This window comes from Larus michahellis, chromosome 10, assembly GCF_964199755.1.
Source record: "Larus michahellis chromosome 10, bLarMic1.1, whole genome shotgun sequence".
NCBI classification, from domain to species: domain Eukaryota; kingdom Metazoa; phylum Chordata; class Aves; order Charadriiformes; family Laridae; genus Larus; species Larus michahellis.
This window is the reverse complement of record NC_133905.1, coordinates 22,065,786-22,082,158: the sequence shown is the minus strand read 5'-3', so window position 1 is coordinate 22,082,158 and position 16,373 is coordinate 22,065,786. Positions and strand designations below refer to the sequence as shown.

The window sequence follows — 16,373 nt, the reverse complement described above, 5'->3', positions numbered from 1 at the left end:
CGAGATTCTAGAAAAATGCTAATATAGAAGGAAAAAATGACTGAACATTACAAACTTGCAGGCGGAGATCTGTTGGCTACCAGCATTTCTAATAGAAGAGTGTATCAGCAGTCATGTTTGAAAAGTGATTCAACAGAAATCATGTATCTTTTTCAACTCTGGTGACACAGACTCTCAGTGCAGATGCATACTCTAAGTACTAAAAGTTTATTTACAGAGGGCAGGACTGAACATTGCATGTTCACATTTAGACCATGATAAAGAGCTTTGTCTCCCATTAGTAATTTAAAGAATTGTGATTTGGTACTCCTAACACACCTATAACTGAATTCCTCAGTCATAAAATCACTGATGCCAAACAAGTTCTGATATCTTTTATCAAGCCTCTTTTTTCTTGTCATTTGTTAGCATATTTCTTATGGAGCTTTTCTTCTTTTTATACATACATTTGCTTTAGTTATAAATTAACCCTGGAATTTACTCTCCTGGAGGCCACAAACTGCTTTTTTATTCTCTTGAAAAAGTTTCAGGCTATATGAATTTATAATTTGGAACAATTTTGAATAAGACGTGGTGGTTCAAATACAGAGGAAAGGAAATTTCAAAAGACTGACAAAGCAATTAAGAATAAACTGAAAACGTTTAGATGCTTTTCTGTGCCTTCTGCTCTGGAAGCCATGATTCATTTGCCAAAAGGGAACATATTTGCCTGTGGGATTTCTGGTGCTTCTAGTTCCTTGTAGTAATATTAACTAAGAAATAGCCTCATTCTGAAAGGTCTTTCTTAGAAGCTCCATATTTCAGTGGCTCCTAAAGCTGGCCAGCACATCCCACAGGTATGCAGAATACTTTAAAATTGAGACTCGAGTGCAATTTGAACCATATTATAAAAACATCAATATTTAACGGATTGATTCAAACAATGACAATTAAAAGGCTAATTTTTCATTTGATAAATGTGATCCTAAAGAAATGGGGCTTATGTCTTTGTTGGTCTCTTCCTCTTCACCCCCAAGAGCTTTGGAAAACATTGTCTTGTTTCAGCCAGAACTAACTACAATGATGTGGAGGAGTTTTAACAAAATATGCCTAAATTGTTGCTAGTGTCACCACTGAAAGAGGAACAGATTGAGCTCACCCTGTAATAAATATCAGAAAATCCTAATGAAAAATTCCTAAAAGACATATCTATAGGAAACTAACTTAATTGTTTCTACCATTCAAAGAGCAATTTGTATAAGGACAGAATAGTAATTTTTAACAGCCAGGATAATACACACATTAGTTCCTTTATTTGTCCTTCTGTGCTACTCCTACCTTCATTACAAATTATTTATGTTTGAAAATTTTGATTTGATATAAACACACCAGATATCCATTTTTTATGGTTTAATTCCTGTTTTAGCTAAGATTTTCCAAGGTGGAGCAATTTGAAAAAATATGCCTTCAAGATTCGGAAAACAGGAAGTGATTTTATGGAACTTTGCATTTCTGGATTACTGTTCCTGATCCAGTTTAGCTGTGGTCGAGCGGCTGAGTACACCGCATATAACAAGGTGCTCACTTAATCCAGTTTGGGATGGGTTAAAAATGACAATGGTTTGTTTATATAAAGGTACTTTAAAAATTAGTCCTTAATTAAGAATAATGCAAAGGATTAAGGAGCCCTGGGGTATTTTTCCTGTATAAATAATTTTCATGCAGTGCTTTTCCCCATCTCTAGTTTCCCATATTCAAGACAATGTCCTTCTTGCAAAGGTAAACAGAACTTCCTTCTCTGCATGCTGTTTCTGAGATTGCCAATCAGTTATTTGAAGTTAAAATATTAAAGTGTCCACCTTATATTGTGCTTTGTCGTATGTTTATTAGTAAGTTCGTGCCTCATCCTCTTGAAAAAATGTTAACTTACTCTATATTTCTTCTTGAATGCTTCATCTGTTTAATTACCTAGAGTAGGTTTTTGATGTGTCTTTGTTAAGTCTTAACAAGACATGGTATTTTCTGCTCCTTTAATTGAATCGATAGTGACACAGCTGAAAGGATTTCAACAGTCAAAATATTTATCAAATTTTACAACAGAAATGAGGCTCAAAATAGCGGCCCTGTTGTCGAATATTTTAGCTCTCAAATCTTCAAGTCTTAAAATACGTGTTCATCTAAACAGATTCTGTGCTTTCTATTTAATAAAAAAATAAAAAATAAAAATCCATGACTTATTTGTCGACACTATTTGGGGAAAATCAGTCAGTCTGATTTGGCCCTAATATTCATTTGTAATCCCCTTCAGATCAATGAGATGGTGAGCATAAAGGTCAGATAGCAGTGACTACCCTGAAGGATCAGAACCATGAAGTTATACACAAGTATAACCATCTACTCTCACACCTTGTGTACACATTTCATAACTTTGTTTGTACTGTGTACTTTCACTTGAGCCAAAAGGAATTTTCAGAGCAAACAAGTTGTAATGTATTATATAAAGGTGAGTTACAATGGTAGTTATCTATAGTTCTTGGAGCAGACAATAGGACAGTAAAAATTTCAAAATATTTTTCAGAGTAATGACTATTTTACTAACATCTGCTCAGGAAAGATGTATAAATAGGGAATTTTGCCATCATGCAAAACAAGCTCCGATAACAACTTGATCCTTCACCAGAGGTTAGAAAAAAAATTTTAGGAGTATTTTAAAAGATTTTGGCCTTTACGTTATATGTCCTTTTATTTATTTATAAGACAGCCAAATGGACAGACAATATAGACTAAAATGACTTACATAGATTTTTCTTTCCATAATATGCCATCTGTACACCTTCAATTTCTTTCTTGAGTGCCACCAGCTTTCAAACTTACAAAGGTGCGGAGGTTATAAATTATCAAATTTTTTTATAGCTAAAAGTCTACAAATGGAACATTAAAAACAGCTCATCTTGGTCTGTAGGCAGGAAGAAACTTAAAAGGAAATTTAACAAATCTGAGAGGCATTAAAACTCATTCAGTTTCAGCTATACTAACAAACTAAAGAATACCAGGACTTTCACTCTGGTCATATTTCTTCCACTCACATTATCAAACTCTCTTAGGCATCAGAACTTGGTGGCAATATGTCAATGGCCTGTGCAAATGGTCCATGGTCCATGCTAACTCCCAAAGTATTTCTGGAAAGTGAATGGCTGTTAGTTGGCTGAGCTAAAACTGGACCAGGGACAATTCTAAGAATTTAACCATTTAACAAACCAGTTCCTGAGCCTGTGCCCAAGTTACAGCACTTTTTAATTTACTAATATGGATCTTTGAGTTCAATTAGATTTCTCTGAGACTAGGGAACATGATTGCTTTGGGTTTTTGTTTTGTTTTTCCTCAAATTCACCAAGTTATTTAATTATGTATCAGCTTTTTTTCCTAAACGTGGTCCCACTTTCTGCCTGCAAGCTGGCAATACATGTAGTAGGTATTCTTAGCTTTCAGCGAAGGGAAGCATGCAACTCTGAAGGCGTTAGCATCAGTGTAAATGTGAATAAGACTCTAGAACTCTCATAAACCTGCATTTCCTTTGTACACTGTTTAATTGAGCACTAACTTAAAATGTACTGAACTGTTTTTCCCAAACTCACACTTCATTTCTGTGAAATATTATATCTGTGCAAAAAGAAACTGCAGAGATGGAAAACTCTAAGATACACGTTACATTCTTGAAACTCAGACAAAGCAAGTAAAATTATCAAATTCCTGTAACTGACATCAATCAGAGACATCTACCTATCTATCTTTGTGTTATATGAAAACAGAGGAAGTATTTTGCTGATTCAAAAGTCCACAATATAAAGATGGCAATAGTATAGCAAACTGGAAACTGCTTGCTTACTATTTATCTCATCTCCTGCTCTGAGAATAGCTAACAATACACTGGATACAATAGGCAACTCAAAATCACCCCCAGCTTCTATGAGCTAAATAATCCACATGCCCTATGGTTGTAGAGGAAAACTGACCATTCTTCAGATGGACTGTACAGCATCAAAGGGCATAAGGGAAGCTGTTATGAGTAATGGCTCACAGAAGATTAAGGGAGGAAAGCCCTATGGGGTCTCCCAGTATCTATTCCCAATGCACTCATATCTGCAGTAGATTTTCCATTTTTTAACCTCCAATTTCATTTCAGAAATTCTTATTCAGAAGATGCTTTCTTTGAGGACTACACAACAGTTTATATGGCATACTGGAATCAGAAAACGGTGCTATATAGTATTTAGCCTACGTTGTCTTTATTTGATTTCCATATTCATAACTAAATGAGCACTCTTACCGTTTTGAACTCCAAAGAATTCCTTTCTCCCACAGAGTAACTGCCAGGTATAATTACTGCATTCATTAGCCCTTCCTGGAGTAATTGTCAGGAAAGTGGCAACCATACTTGCATCAATTTCTTCTTTCTCCTGCTTTTTTCTGCTTTTCCTCCAGGAAAATTAGTTTCTCTCTACTTTGTCTCTGCCTCTTACATTGGGTTTCTCACCTTATTCACCCCAAACCTTTTCCTCCCTTTATTCTACCCTTCAAAATGCAGATTTGGGGAGGAAAGGGAGAGATGGTCCTGCTGTCTCTTACTGTTTTCCTCTCTGCCAACTTTTTTTTTTTTTTTTTTTTAATTTAAATCCATTCATTCTGACATTATAAGGAGATTCATGGTACAGTTATTTCACCAGTGACAACAAAAGAGTCACCCTCCTGTCTAAGGGTCAAGCTTCAGCAGAAATTTAAAATTGCCACATGCTGTATAACATTGTGCTGCGCCTTCCTGTTAGTGGACGGGGGAGGAGACAGGAATCTGTTGCACAGCCTGCGTCAGAGAATGTAGTCACACTACAGTATATCAAATTTAGTGTATGTACAAGTTATTGTTATTCTAAACTTACCTCAGACTTCAGCAATATTCACTGCCTGTTCTCCTGTCCTTAGTGACAGGAAAGCTGTCACTTGTTGTTAGCATATCAGACAGTTCCTGTTCTCAAAGGAGTAATAAATAAGGCTAGATTTAAAAAACAGAACAAACTTGGGCAGAAAAAGAACAATGAGTAGGAATGCCAAAATACAGTGAAAGACCACGTTATGGCATTGTCAGCATATCTTAAACCAAGAAAAGCTGAAAATCTCATAAGAGACCAGAGAGAAGAATTCAAAATCACGAAGGTTCCAACAATAAACTTTAAACTTTGAGAAAGAAATTCAAACATCTGTATTTTTAAAGAATTGCCCTGCTTTTTAATATCTTCTTCGGCAAACATAAAAAGGGCTAAATAAATAAAGAAAACCAAGAGAATCTTAGCCAATCTTCCCTCTGCCTTCCTTCAAAATTCCCTTTAATTAATTAATTATTTCCCTTTCCTGATACTCATTATGGGCAGCTTTTTCACTTCTTCCCAAATCTCTTCTCTGCTGGGCCTCCAAAGTCCCACATTTGCCTTTGATCCCTGCCTTAATCCACCACTGCAATTAGTCTAATCATACTGAACACCATTAGCCTCTACTAAGATTAAAGATATTCTATCTATTTCACAATATTTTAAAACCAGAGCCTATCTTAACATTACTCCACCTATTCTGCACAAATTTTGTTTTATGGATATTTTTGTAAAGGAAAAGAACGCTGATGGTAATATTTTTATCTTTTAAAAACAGAATTGATAAAGTATACAGACAGCAGTTTTCTGGGTTTTCATTTGATCTCTCACCTACTCGAAATTGGCACTCTGGTGACCCAAAAAAGAATGGCAAGAAATGCACATGACTTCCACATCCTCAGTATTACATCATGAAGGATGAAACAGCATATTATGTACAGCTCAGAGGGCCGCTGTACTGCATGTAACTCTTTTCTTGCATTAAAAAATGCCTTTCTTAACAAAACTGTGACTCATTAAAAATTTTACAGATACCATATTCCAATGCACAGAACAATGAAAACAATTATAGACCGTTAGACACAAACTCATTTCATAATGGGATCCGTTACTGTGAACTATGACATTAGTGTGCTAGGTGTTTTTTTTAATATAAATTAAAACATGAAGGTATGTTTGTGGGAAAATATGTATTTTTGATATTCTATTTTTGGATTAAGATTTTCATTGCCAAAAATTTTCAAGACAACATGTCTACAAGAAAATATCTTTGTTGGAGGAAAAATAGGTTCTTGATACTGAAGGGTTTTCCAGTACTTCTTCAAGCACCATCAAGAATTCCTGCCTACGCCAACTGTGCTGTAATAACTATTTCTTAATAAATTAGTAATCCTGCTCTAAGAAAATAATTCCTCAAATGTCACTACCTATGTCTGAAAGTAACTTGTATAATCTGATGTTTTATCCTATCTAGCCCGAGTAAAACCTAAACCAGTGAGATGATTTCAAGTGTATATTTTATACAAGGTATTGGGATAGTGGATTACTGTAAAAAAACACCAAACTAAACAAGAAGTTATGAACATAATAAATGCGCCGCACCCGATTTAACTGGGTAAAGTTAGCCAGCCTGATCACATGAGGCAGACCCAAAGAACAAGTCTTTGGGCAGTGCCCAAAGGAAACTGTAAGGAACCCTCTTGGGTCTCTTATTCATCATCCCATAATGTTCTTCTCTGCATCACAAAAACAATTAACCAGTTCAAGACAATTGGCAAGCTCACATCATAGCTAATACTCCAAGAAGCCTGCAAAACAGAATCAAGATCAATTGGCAAGCTAATCATGGGAAGGAAGTGTAGAATTTGCTTGCAATAGCGTTTCTTAAGCGCAAACATCCAAATAATTTAAAAAAAAAAACAAACAAACCAAAAAACCCAACAAACGAGAAGCTAGGAATTACTAATTAAGCTTCCATAGGATTTTTGGAAATTATTTTGCATTGCCTTGATAATGAAAAATACTTTAAAACCATTGTTAAAAACCTGAACCTTTCAAAGCGATTCTTCAATGTTTGCTTATTTCCTATTTTAAATTCAGGACCTGTCATAATAAACTTTTGTAATAGTAATTTTGAAACTTATTCTGCAATTAATGGTAACAACTCAGCCGAGATCTTTGCTAAATAACTGACTGCAGGCCAATGTAGCAATTCTGGCAATAGCTCTAGTGTAAATGTAAAAAAAATAATCCAGGAAAATAAGCCTTTTTAATGGTGCTTATTTCATTCAGAGAACTGATTTAATGCGAAATCCTTTTGTTCTAAATAAAGCTTAAAGTTTCATCTTGTTTATCATCTCAAACCATCTTCAGCAACAGCTGGAAATTCTGAAAGTGAAAGCATATCTGCAGAACTTTTGTTTCCACAGTCTGTAATCATGTTCTGAGCAAAACTAAAAAAATCTACACCTTCATATGAGTGTCTTGCAATATGCAGTCATTTGTCAAACTTTGTTTATGTTGACAATCACTATGGGATATTTAAAATAAATAAAACACTAGCCTGCTTTTCTTAATATTTCTAATAATTTTAAAAATCAAATATGCTAACATGCCAAATAAGGCATCTCAGATATGCAGTTTAAGTGCAAATGATGGCATCCAGGGGCGATGAGAGAGAAGAAATACAGTAAAATCCTCACAGAACTTTAGTGACTCAACAAAGTAAATCCATCCACTATCAGTGGTTAACTTTAGCAGAATCTGAGGAATAGCTACATCACTAGGTCAGTGCAAGAACTTTGTTTCAGGCATACTACAAGCTAGAAAGCAAAAAGATAACATAATTTTTCCTTGTCCTGGAGGGAATGAGAACCTTAGCCTGTGGCCTCTTCAAAATTTCTCATGATTCCATTAAATACGGTCCTGAATAAGGTTAGAGAATACAGATAAAATTCTGTGTAAATATAGCAACCTTTTGCCCTCCCGTACCTGCTTATCTACAGATTTCTCTGGGTGTAACTGAAAATAAAATTATACTTTTTTTTTTTTTTTACTTTCTTAAGTAGGATTAAAAATCGATTTAGCAATATACTACATTATAACATGCTTAAAAACAGATTCAGCATAAAATTTTGTAGCTGAAATACCACTGTAGCGAACAGTGAACTCCAAGTAAAACATATTCGAGATGAAAGGATAAACTCTTCAGTTTTATTTACTGTAGACATAAAAAGTCAGTACCTAAACCTATCATGAGGAAATATGTACATTACGAATGGCAGTAAATAGAAGTGGCCGCATTTTTCCACAAGCCCCCATATTAGATAGCACCACAAAGCACCAGGTCTAGGTAGTAAAACCTGTTTTTCTGACCACCCCTACTAGAAGATCTTGGTGTGAGTGTTAAAGCCTGTAATTAACATTTTTCTTTTCATAGTTCCTTTTTTTGGTGTAACAGAGTGACTCTTTTGGTAGTTTGACATATGTTTCAAACCACCATGGAAACCACCATAGAACTTATTTCACAACAATATTACAATATTCCCCTAGCATAAAAATTGAAAACGTACATCATTCTATTTGTATGTAGATAGCAACCTAAGTTCAAAACCTCTCAAACTTCAAAATTGCTGCTACATAACCATGAGCAGTTACAGCAGTTACACAACATCTCTGTTCAATAAATCTAAACAAACACACAAGTACTATGGACTTATAATGCAATATTATAACATAAAATCCTATTTTATGCAATACAATGTGTAATCACATATTGTGTAAAAAGTTTAAGACAAGATCATAATTCTGGGTAGGGCTACTTCGTGCAAATATGAAATTCTCTGGAGAGTAATTTGCTTAAACTCAGTGGAAAAACACAAGACACAATAAGAAAACTTCCATCATTCTCACTCATTCTATATGCCTATTCCATGACAGCTAAAAGTGTTTGTATGAAAATAACTTATTTAGAATTTTATACATACACACAGGTAAGTCAACAGAATTGTAGCTGGAGGTCTCCTATAAAAAAGTATAGGATTCTGGCAAAAGGGAATCTAAAATATGTCACAGTCAGATTTGTGATAAAGAGGAAAGACATGAGTCCCCATGGAGCTCATGAAATTCCAATAACCCGTAAAACAGTATAATATTTTCCTCCCATAATAGCTGTTATAAGACCAAAACTAGAACTCATGTCTAATTTGAAGGTCTAGAATAAACTAATACCAACTGCAACGTCTGTATCAAAATGTTAGTATTTCATTTAGAGTTAAAATACATTAAGAAATTGATCACATAAATTCCAGAACAAAAGGCAGATAAATATACTACTCCTGTTACACTGGCAGTTCTTAAATAATTTAAAGAAAAACATGTAGGACTTTTGCTATAATATATATTCATGGATATTTAATTTCAGGCATTTACTCTCAGCGAGCAAACAGCAACTCACTTAGAGTCAGACCCTATATTTTCAGTAGGCTAAAACCACAGACTGACTTCAACAGTAATTGCATGGAAGCAAGCCGTACATAGGACAAACTTTCTAACATTGCACGTAGATTGCAAACCTGACCAGACTGAAACAGTAGAACCACCACTGACCTGAACGAAGCTGGGATGTTTTTCCTAGACTCTATGCATCTTCCAATAAACCAACATCATCTTTTTTTGATACTGTGGAACGTTCCGTATATCTCTCTGTTGGGATGTTATCCAATGTTTATTATACTGTGTTATCAGATGTTATATGTAGCCTTTCAACATTACTGAGATAAGTAGGAAGTCATTCTATAATATAGAGTTAATACATTACCTACACACACACATATACCCTACAAGTATGTACATAACCACACATACATGTTCATCTTAGCATTCATCAAGCATACTTCTGCCTGAACATACATACACAAAGCTACGTAAGCTTTGTGTTTTTTAAATTGCTAATTATCAACCAGCAGAGTAGACTTTGGGATTCATAGACTTGAATTCATAGACTTTGTCCTGAATGTGCAGACTGCATGGCATGGAGGTGATCTGCTTAGTCATGAGGGAAGGGGGTGGCTTATGCAAGTCCACAAAGCATCATCTGCTAGTTGATTCCAGAAATTCACAACCCGACTTTTGAGGTAGTTACTTATCTTCCCCTTTCTAAGCAGGATATTTTTTCTATTTGCATTGAAATCTAGTGAAAATGCAAACTAAAACAAGCTGTACTTAGACGATAGGGTGCTGCTTAGAAGTTGAGGGGTTTTTTTTGCTGTAATTTGTTATCACACATACACCTAACTTTTTTGTATTTGTCATGATGCAAATTAGAATCTACTAGCATTGTAAGAATCTATTACTATTGTAAGTTTGTAAGAATCTATTACTATTGTAAGCATAAATCAAAACAGTGTATTTTAAATTAAAATTTTTGCATCAATCTCACTACTACATTGTTTCTCTGTTGTAAGTCTGTAACTATTTGCATTCTTATGTCATAGATCATACAGTATTAAGGATAGGGACAATCTTTTCATTTGAGCGAGTAACAAGATGGCCCCAGTCTTGACTAGGCTGCTGGGTACTACTGCAACACAGGTAATTAAAAATATCTAGATATTTCATGTGTCATGAATTTTAGTTGGAGAATGATGTAACTGTTCAGTTCAATTCTATAAAGTGGTTTAAGAGAGGACAAACAGGCCAAATAATATAATGGAAGGTGTGGGTGGAGTGGGAGACAAATGTGAGCCTGATCAGATTGACTTAAGTTCTGCAAAATTTTTCAGATGTGAAGACTGCATACTTGGCCTTGCTGCTTCCTCCCCCAAACTAAAAGAATAAAAGTCTACAAAAGATTTAGTTGTGTATGTGCCTTGTGGTGTGAGAAGAGTTGACATCTTTGTAGCAACAGGCAAAAGAGAAGTCCACATTGCAGTAGAAGACCTGACGCTGACGTAGAAACGTAGTCTTTCCTATGGTTGACACATATATTTTCTCCTTCGTATCTCCTTATACCTGCAAGATCTGAAAGTATCCCAAGCCCCGCTCATCACAGGTGCTAGCACTAGGGTGCCAATTTGCTTAGCACCCACATTTTCTACATACTTTGTCACTGGAACCTGAAAAGAAGCAGAACTGAAAAAAGACAGACTATCCTTCATTAAAAAAAAGCAGGGGGGTGGGGAGAAACAGACAAAAGAAATGTAGAGATTTATCATTTAATGTAGGAGTCAATTTACATTTCATATTCCTGGGAATCTAAATATCTGAAGACAAATCTTATGGCTCGCTCATTGTTCATTCTGCCTTGGAAAGGCCTTCACAGGGGAAAAAAAAGGGAGTGAGGGGGAGACTTTTTCCAAGTATTCTGAAACAGTTAAATGAAATCCTTAAGAACTGACCTGTTAATGGAACCCCCCCCCCAACTTCTGATTGTGGCATGGGTATGTAGGACTTGAGTATAACAATGTTGTCTTGCTTTGGATTATTTCTAACTTTTTCTTACATTAGTTCGCAAAAAAGTTACCCGACATACAGAGAACATTTGGTATGAAGTACCTGAAAAACAGATCCCTGCTGTTAAAACAATATACATCACTATGGAAATACAGCATGGGATAATTAGCACTCATCATCTAATATCATGCTAAATTCAGTAAATCTACCAGTGATTAAAAAATGAAACTAGTAGCAATAACTAATGGTAAGTGTTGTATCCATGACTTCAAAAGAACCTAGCATGGAGAATTTATAATTGTATTTTAATTTCTCTTGAGCAACCGCACTGGAAACTGTTTTCCTACATACCAGAGGAGAATACAGGAATAATCCTTGTGACAAAAGCTAGTAAAAGAAACTAAAATTCTGAATATCAAATATGCACAACTAGTGATTCGCAATTAGGCTACAAAAAATGGCTAGTAAATATATTCAACACCATTCTGAAGAGATTATATGTTAAAAAAAAAAAACAAAACCCAAACAAACAACAAAAGAGGGCCTCAGCAATCAAGGTGAAAAAAATATTTAAGTATACTTTTCATTATTAGTCAGTCCAGCTTTGTGCAAGTCAGAGTTTTTGTTCTACTTTTAAACTTTTCCTTGTTTATACAATATAACTTTTTGAAAAATTCATTTTATTAGCCATTGCTATAAGTAGAAAATTATACTGACAATAATTGAAGCTGGGCCTAAATTTATTTTATTGACTTCGAAATGGACTTATGGTTATTTAAAAAAATTCACAGAAGAGTCAGATTTAGAAGCAATGTTGATAGTGGGTATTTTTATCAGTATCACAAGGAAGGTTAAAAGGCACAGCTTCAATATTCTTCAATTAAATTCTGATATTTTGCCACCTTCATTTTTTATGATAATTTATTCTATGGAATAGAATGAAACAGAAGATAAAGAATTGTATGTTCTATATTGTAATGGAAGTTTCATTGAATGCTGATATTTAATAAATTGTATTATCCAGGAATTTGACATTGAGGTATTTCTAAGAAATACATACAAGAAAGGCTGTTTACCGATATATATAATCTCTGTACCACTAACTGTTAATGAGATATTTTACAAAATTGATGCCTAAGAATATTCAAATTCAAAAGCTGCCTGTGTAAAAATACCTTTAAATTATATTTCTGATTGGTTATCATTCAAAGTCCATGCCAACTATTTTTTCAATTTTCTCCCCTTGACAAGTCCATGCTTATATTGTACCACATGCCTTAACACACTGCTAAGAGTGATTTCTTATAATCTTGTAATTAAATCTCTAAGTAATTTTTGCAGCAATTTTTTTTGTGACAGACGAAGAGAATAATGATGTCAAACATGCGACTTCATGCAACAAATTCTGATATTAATGGGAGCAAAACATATGAAACTTCTTTTCAAAGGAGAGCACTGAGTATTATATGTCATAGTTACTTGGTGTACACTGGGAATTTTTAGTTAACTAGTAACAATTCGTAGTAACCTTTTAAAAGGTAAATTACTGATTAAATTACAGACTAATTGGTACCAGAAAAATATTTTTGTTGTTTTGAATACTGATTTTTAAATGGAACATTACAATCGTGTTCCACAACAAATCTTGTCCAGAAATGGGGCAGCAAGTCACAAATACAAGGCTAGTCCACAACCCTAGTTATTTCACGGGTAATTGTAATTGATCCTACTAATTTAAAGGAACCTAGAGCCCACAGTACATGGAGAAATTGATAGTGTCCTGAGCTTTTCATCAGAACAAATACTAGCCTTACGTCACTGATATTAATAAATACATCACTGTTAAGTCAGCATTGTGTTGTCGTGTGTACACAGTGCCACAAAGTTACAACACCACAGGAACTTGCACTCTCCAGTTGTAGACTACTCTGGAGAGAAATGACACCAGGAAGATTACAAAACACGCCTGCAAACCTGAGGCATGCCATCAAGACATAATACATTTCAACATAGCATCTTAGTTGTTGCAGGCTCAGAAGGGCTCCCCGACTTTCTGCGGTTGAGAAATTCGTAAGAAAAAAAAAAAAAAAAAAAAGAAGTCTGTTCATTCATTAAGGGAATTAGCCAGGTGAGCACCAACACTTCCCTCTGCGCTCCTTTCTCCTAACCGAGGGGAAGGTCGACCCCTGGACATATCCATCCCCATCGCCTCCACCTCCCGTAGGGGAGCAGACCACCCCTGTAGGCACCTTCTCTCCTCAGCATCCTCCTCTCGAAGGGCCGCGGCTCACCCTGCCCCCGCAGTACATAACAGCACCATGGACACAGCGCCCACGCTCCTGCCAGCGGGCTCCCGGGCACTGCCCGCCGCTTGCCCGGCTCTCACCGAAGGGGGTCCTCGCCCACACGGCCACCGGCGGCTTGTCCCGGCAGACCTCCTCCCCTCAAGGGCCATGCCCCGATCCGGGGCATGGCCCTTGAGGGGAGGAGGTCTGCCGGGACAAGCCGCCCGCTACCGAGGCATGGCCCCCTGAGGGGAGGAGGTCTGCCGACGACCAAGCCGCCCGGTGGAGCTTCTCCCCTCCGCTCCAGGACAAGCCCCCGCACAATCACCTTCCTTTTCCCAGCCGAGCATCCCCGGCACCTCCCCGGAGCTCAGCCCTCCCTGACCGCCCAGCCTTCCCCTCAGCCCCGAGCTCTTCCGACAGAAGCGCCCCTCAACACCCCCCACATAGACCCGCGCCTCCCTCAGCCCGCAGCTCTCCACACACCACCACCGCCGCCCCCCCTCACCTCAGGCGAAGGTGTCCTTCCCGCCCCCCCCGCGCCGCCGCAGCCCGCACTGACCTGGCCGCTGTCAGGTCTCAGCGGGAGAAACTGTTCCCTTCTAGTGGGATAAACTCCCCCGGCTCGGCCCGTCCTACCCGCCAGGCACCGCCTCCCCCCGGCCCGGGCACCGCCTCCCCGCCGGCCCACACGGCCCGGCGCTGAGGGGGGCGAGCCGGACGACGGAGGGAGCGGGGGGTCGGGGCGCCGCGCGCCGCGGGGCTCGCGCCGCAGCCGTTGGCGGGCTTTGAGTGGGGGGGAGAGGCGGGACCCGGCGCTGAGGTACCGGGGCCGGTGGCGAGGGAAGAGTTGGACGCGGAGAGGGAACGGGTCAGTGAGGAAGAAGAGGAGGAGGCGCTGCCTCTCCTTCCTTTCCCCTTTAGACCCTGTCCGTCCACCCAAGCCGGTTCCCTCCGGGTCCGCGCCCGCGGAGCGAAATCACCAGCGGGTACCTGAGGGCAGACCGCGGGCCCCGCGGTGCATCTGGAATTTGATCTCTGCTCCCTGTAATCGCCTGTAACTGAAAATTCTTTTTTTTTTTTTTCTTTTTTTTTTTTTTTTTTCTTTCCCGGCTGCTAACTGCTTTCTCTTTTGCATTCCCATTCTCCAGCTAACTCCTCTCTGGCTTGGTCACCTCACGTCAGTTTGTATCCTCTGTGACAGGAGTAAAAGGAGTAAAGGCTTTTCTGAAAAGATTGTTAGCAGTAACTGAGGTAAATGAAACTCTTTTTCCCTCACTTTTTTTTTTTTTTTTTTTTTTGATACAGATTATCTCCCGCCTTCTCCCCCGCCCCCCCCCCCCCCGACTCCCAGGAATGCAGAGGGAAATGGTATAGGCTATGTTCGGTAAGTCTCAAGAGAGAGCAAGTTCAAACAAGCATGTCACCTCCTTCTCTTTCACCCTCTGATTCTTTTAAAAAGAAGTTAGATGTGGAAAAAAAAAAAAGTCATAAGATCAACAGGCTTTAGAGAGTCATCTTGTAAGTCAAGATGCCCCAGGATACAACAGTTTATCTTTAAAAACTCTTGATCTCTTGGACATCATTAGAAGATTCAGAGGATCCTAAATTTGCCTCATTATGGTTCTTAGTCATCACGCATTTTGAAATTGAGCCTACGTTTGCGTTATTATTTGTATACTGAAGGCAATTTATAGATTAGAGTTGAATACGTCAAAATACCTGGTCTACTTATAGATACTAACATTGCCTACAGCTTTTTGTTCTTGAGAGCAATCTTTCTGTCTGTAGAGGCTTGAAGCCTTGTGTTAATTTTTATAAGGATTATCTATTTGTATAGGCTTGAAGTAAGTGTTACTTCTGCCTTGACATATCAGGGAATTGTTTTCAATTCACGCTTTTCCCCCCATCTGAATTTTTTAGCCCCGGAAATGTGGAAATTTTTTGTTTGTAAGTTTGGGGGTTTTTTGTTTGTTTTCTTCTTCTTCTGGCTTTTTTTTTTAAGGATAGTGCAGTAATACCTTTTCAGTAATACCCTGACTCAGAATTAGCAGACAGGTACTGAAAGTAGTAAGACAAAACCTCAGAATTAGCTCAGGATGCCATGGATGAATAAACAGGCAAATGTGGGTAAAATAATCTAACAAAAACAGAGGATTAAATACTTAAAAGAAGAAGAAGGATCTTAACTGGACACCTCCACAGAGTTCAGATTTAGCTCTGCTGAGAAGAGAAACAATGCTGTTCTCTGTGCAAACTGCTGGAGGATATACCCATTTAGTTTAAGAGTCCAAATAATAGAGGAGCCCTCCCAAAAATCTAGCCTTTAACATGCAAATATTTAAAAACTCCATGAAACTGGGAGTGTTCCAAAAATTGGTAGGTATTAGTGAGCATCTGATTGTGACTATAAACTCATACTTTGAGCCTAGACTTTTAGTAAGTTCATAAGTAAAGCAGAAATACAAAGCATAGTTTAGATTTTAATTAAATTGCATGGATGAAATGGGCATATCTAACTCAGTCCAGAGAAAGCAGCCAAACAGAGCTTTCAGAGAAGTATTACAAATACCATATCATTTTATTTCTGTTGTAAGCATTATATTCTTTCAGCAAGTTCATCCTTTGAACAGAACTCATAAAATACAAAGCAGAAACAGTAATATTGACTTATCTACAAATTACTTAGGTTTTGTAAATATACATTTTAACAGGTTGAGACAGGAAAGAAAAAAAT

General features: G+C 37.4%; 1 protein-coding gene across 3 annotated transcripts in view; it reads right to left on the bottom strand.

Annotated features, from left to right (window-relative positions):
* Positions 1-14,297, bottom strand: part of PPARG (peroxisome proliferator activated receptor gamma) — a 57,600-nt gene extending 43,303 nt beyond the window's left edge. Inside the window, exon 1 of one of the 3 annotated variants that reach the window (XM_074602860.1) lies at positions 14,199-14,297. The gene's annotated coding sequence lies outside the window, so the exon portion shown is untranslated. Of the gene's footprint in view, positions 1-14,144 lie in introns of all 3 variants that reach the window. The other 2 variants (XM_074602863.1, XM_074602862.1) reach the window with 2 other exon arrangements.
* Positions 14,298-16,373: the final 2,076 nt, after the last annotated feature.